Raw genomic sequence first — 5543 nt, forward strand, 5'->3', positions numbered from 1 at the left:
TCTCGACCATAAGACAAAAATTAATCAACTTTGTGCCTCGACTCTCTTATTTTAAAAAAAAGTCCCCAGTGGAGTCGCCAAGCTGTCGAAACCATTTTTGAAAACAAAAAATTTTAGGCCGTCGACTTTAAAAAATGAAAATTGGGAGTCGCCACCAATATTTTATTAAGGTGTGATTGGGTCACCTAAAAAAACGACTTTGGTCTACGAGTTTTAGAAAAACGGATCCGGGAGTCAGTTACGTACAAGGAAGGATTAGCACCCTCGTAACGCCCAAAATTGGTACCTAGTTAATTAATTAGTGTCTTAAGGTCGAGAATTTGGAAAAAACGTAATCCTTAGCAAAACTTAAAAGGTTACGTATTAAGACCCTTATTATTTTAGAGAAAGAAGATACCACACCCAATGCGTTAGGGCACAACATTCTAATTTTCCCCAAAATGAATTGGGCCAAAATACTTGTACAATAAAACTTTAAAAGAACATCCACTTATCCAAGATTTAAGAAATCACACCCAATACGTTAGGGCACGATTCCATTAGAATCCCAAACTTGGAATATTTCCTTTACTTTAAAAGAACATCCACTTATCCAAGACTTAAGAAATCACACCCAATACGTTAGGGCACAATTCCTTTAAAATCCCAAACTCGGAATATTTCCTTTATTATTTTAAAAAATCTTCATTTCGAGAAATCAATGCGTCACATCCAATACGTTAGGACACAACGTGTTGAATTCCCAATAATGAATTATTATTTTTTTTGATTGAAGAGAAATGCTTGATTGTCGGATTTAACGAAGAAAATCGGAACCCAATACGTTAGGGCTCAATTCATATAAAAATTATTATTAAAGGAAAAATTAATATTTTTGCATACCTTGTTAATTATTAGATTTAATCATGAATGTTGATTTTTATAAGTCAGTGTATGAATTATCTAAATTGAATTGATTGTACGAAAATTCAACAAATCAATGGAATCGAGATCACAAAGATCAACAGTCTGAATGTTAGGATGAACTTCCACCTAAACTAAACGCGTATACATCCGAGAAGGAGGGAGATTCGACGAATCAAAGGAGTTAGGACGCAGAATGTGATGAAAGATTACTGGATTATGAGCAAAGCTATTGTTTTTGAAGTTGTAGGCAGAGCCCTACTTTACACTGCAAAAGCGTGTGGTGGGACATTCACATTGAAAATAATTGTACGACTTCTCCAGCAAATTCAATGTCTAGTCCTTGGGATTTGGGAACCAATTATATTGTTTTTTAAGTCAATTACCCTAAAAGTTGTAGGCAGCGCACTACTTTACACTGCAAAAGCGTGTGAAAATAATTGTACGACTTCTCCAGCAAATTCAAAGTCCAGTCCTTGGGAACCAATTATATTGTTTTAACCTTCGTTCGCAAGTTAAATAAATTTCTTTTATTTTTATATATTTTTTAATTCAAAAGATATTTAAAAATAAAATTAAGTAAAACAAATTAAAATCAAACTTATATGAGTTTAAAAAATATATAAATATAATGATTTATTTAACCTTCTAACTTTTTATAAAAAATTATTTTAGTATTTTATTTATTTAAAGTCTCGTTAATCTTTAAACTTGTGATAATCGTTAATCCCTTCAAAATGAATACAACAGTTAACTTTAATTAACTTGAATAAATCATTATGCTAAATATATATTTTGATTTCATAATAATTTTAATCTTAATATCAAGACTCCATTTTAATTTTATGAATTGATGAAAGAGTAATGGGAAATGAGTAATGTCAAAAAGCTTACATCTTTTGAAAACTAAGATTAGGTTTACATTTGGTTGTTTCAGAAACTTACCCTTCCTACTGAAAGTCAACTTTGTGAACAGCATAAAATAATTTTAAATACTTATATTTGGGTCTTTATATATTTAAAACAATTTGAGTTGTTGCAATATGTGAATATAATTAATTAAATTTGTAACTATCAAATATGCTGATTTTTTTGTATAATTATTTCTTTTTGTATATAAAATATTATAAAATTAATAAGTTATTTTAAAAATTAAATTTATGCTTATAATTATAATTATTATATTTAAAAAATCCACTTATTCTAATAAAAACCTACACTTTCATACATCAACCTAAAATTAAACCAAACATTATAAACTCAAACCGTACTGAATTCATCAGTTCAAATATAATAATTATAAAAATAATAATATAAAAACTTGACATTTTATAAAAAAATTAAAATATATAATATTGCTTTAAACACAACTAGAATAAATCCAAATAAATTGGAGTCAAGTGCACTTGAATCTAGACAAATATTTGTTTAGATTCATTCTTAATGTTAAATAATTTTAATATTTTTATAAATTTATATATTTTAAATATTTTTATTTTTATTAATGCTTATGGTCATGCGTTTTGGTTGCTGGTTTCACGTCATCACATTTTAACAATATTGGAGTAGTATGAAATTGAATCAAGGAATTAAGTCCAAAAAGAATTTTAAAACTCTTCGGTTGAAAAAATAACTAAGCTTGAAGCAGGATTCAGCTTTGATACTTGAATCTTTTAGATGGTTGTACCTCTGCCTCCTCCTTTGCAAATGATATATGAACTCCGCAATGCTTTACCTCACAACAAATGTTTTGAGACCCATCCCCATTGATAACGAGAGGGTAAAATTTAAACCAAGCCTCATTATACATACGCTTGTTTGATGCCTGAGTTTCAACAAACCACCTATCTTCAGCATCGTCATCACAGAAATAAGTGATCCCACCCAACCAATTGGTCTCCAGGATTCGTCTCTGAAGCCCAAAAATATCAAAAGGTACATATCAACTGCTCAAGCGTGTGGGACCTTGCACATTGAAAACAATGAAATGAAAGGTAAATTACACCAGTTGTCCTTAACTTTTGATTAAAATTATATTTCAATCATTCAACTCTCAAAAATTATATAATTGTCATTGAAATTATCAAAATATTACCATTTTTTTTATGAAAACCCGTTAGTGCCATTAACTCTTCCTGATTCAAATTTTACTTCCGACACGTGGCATAAAATGAGTGGCTGGAAAAATTCAAATGGGAAATAATGAAATTAATAATGTTTAAATTAGTTTTATAAAAGAACTATAAAAAGACAAGCGCCTATAATTATGATATATTTGAATTGGTTTGAAATAAGGTAGACTTTTGAGTCAATTACCCGAATTCTTATTTTTGTAATAACAATATTTTCATTAAAATTAATTATAAAATATATATACTTTTTTAATGCTTTTCTTAAAAAAACATTAAATAAATAATAAACTCGAATTTTTGAACCGGGTCTGATTGATATAAAAATTTGAGAAAAAAAAACTCAATGATAAATACGTAATATGTTAAATATTTAATAAACATGATCAGGGTTTGAAATTCAGTATAGATGACATAACAAAAATGAGGATGAAGCATCACTGAGCTCTCATACTTTGAATCCTTAATTTCCAATAATAGATGAACCCCGCATTGTTTTACCTCGTATTCTAAGGAATCCCACCCTACAATGTAGAAATGAGCGGAAGCCACACTGTAAATACGGTTGTTTGATGCCTCACTTTTAACAAACTCCCAAACTTTGAAATCATCATATAAGACGAACAAGTGATCTGACAATCCGCTTTCAAACCAAAAGGATAAAGAACAGGTAAGGTCTTGATTATCGCCATTACAGGATTTTAGATGACATTCACATTTAATGTCGAACTCTATACCATTATAAGAGTCTGGGAATGAAACAACAACGGAAGCAACGAAACATGGAAAGTTTATCCTGCTATTGTTAGACCATCACTCTGAAGGCAATTGGATGTTTAGGGAATTCCTGTTCAGTTACAATTATTAGAAACATGATCGAATTATTCAGCATATAAACCATTTGCCACATTTAAGCTGACCTGATGATAATCTTCTAGTAAAGTCACCATATCTCCAAGTAGCATCTGCAACTTTGGGGTTCCAGTATTGCCTATACCTTTCTGATCCAGTTGGAAGCAACTGGTAAATATCCACATCAAGCATTGATATGGTCTATCCTTACAAAGCAGTGCTTGCTCAAAAACTTTTAGTGCTTGAGACTTCCTCTAGTGAAGTGAAGTCATGTGCATCTAAATGTTTCAAGCTTGGTGGAAGCTCTGGTAATGATTTAAAAGTCTTGCATTCCCTCAAGATTAACTCCTGCAACCTAGGAAGTTATTTAATGCTTGTCGGTAACTTCTCAAGATTTCTTCAAGTTAAATCTACTTCTTTTAATGAGGATAACCCATGGAGATCTCTCTACATCCCTGTTCTGCCTGTTAAACAAGCTCCTCCAATGGCAGAAAATAAGTTATCTGGCCATATGACCAGATTTGAACATCCATAGAGATAAAGATACCGAATAGATTTCAGTCTATAAAATTTGTTAGGAAGGCAACTAAGATTTTCACAGTTGTTCAATCCCAATACATAAACACCCCAAACTCATATCCGTTACTAGAATAAGATTTCGGAGCATTACCGAACAAACATAATCTAAATCATTAGTTTCAAACATTTCAATAATTATAATATAATTCATCATTAAACATGCATAACATTATTTCTTAAAATCTAACATATATTGATTTCTTAAAAATTCAATGATAATTTTTAAGTAGATTTATGACGTCAATGTAATTAATAACATTATTCTATCACATATATTGATATTATGATTTTTTGAAATCTAACTCATTATGATTTTTTTATTTATTAAACAAAAGTAAAAATTATTAAAGATTGTCCTGTATTGAATTTTGATGAATTGACCTTAAATAAAATTTATAATAACAAAAGAAACATATAATTTTTGATTAAATTTACTAATTGAAGTTTAAAAAATTACAAAATAAATCAAGATTTTAATTTATAAATACAATTGACATTTGATGTAAATCTTTTTAAAGGTAAATTCATTTTTTAAATTATATAATATTTATACTTATTATGTAATTTATATATATAATTTGGATTCAAAGTTTTACACAAGATTAGATTGATTGTTTTAATATTATTAGTATATTGAACCATTTATGCTTGTGAACAATTTCGATATAGCTTTAATCATGAACTTGGACATTGTTGTTGGATTATATTTCTATCAACCACATGATTATGGTTTGTTTGTTCAGATTATGTGTTTGCTTATTTCGGTTAACTAAAATTCATGTGATTATAATTTTATCTTTTATAGTTGATTGAATCTTAGTTCCATTGATATTATTTCTATTACAACAATATAAAAAATCAACTTTTAAAAAACTTGAACAACCATAAAATTAAGATTAAAAAAATACTAAAACCCTCAACAGAATGAAAGTTCAGTACTAACTTGGGACTAAAGGAAAACCATAAATACCAACTACAGGAAAAGTGACAAACAAAGGCTAAATGAATAATTAAGGTTATTTGCACATGCATTAAATTTCTAATTGTGTTTAAGCAATGATAGAAATGAAAACAAAGATA

This window comes from Gossypium raimondii, chromosome 11 (genome assembly GCF_025698545.1).
Source record: "Gossypium raimondii isolate GPD5lz chromosome 11, ASM2569854v1, whole genome shotgun sequence".
Taxonomy (NCBI): domain Eukaryota; kingdom Viridiplantae; phylum Streptophyta; class Magnoliopsida; order Malvales; family Malvaceae; genus Gossypium; species Gossypium raimondii.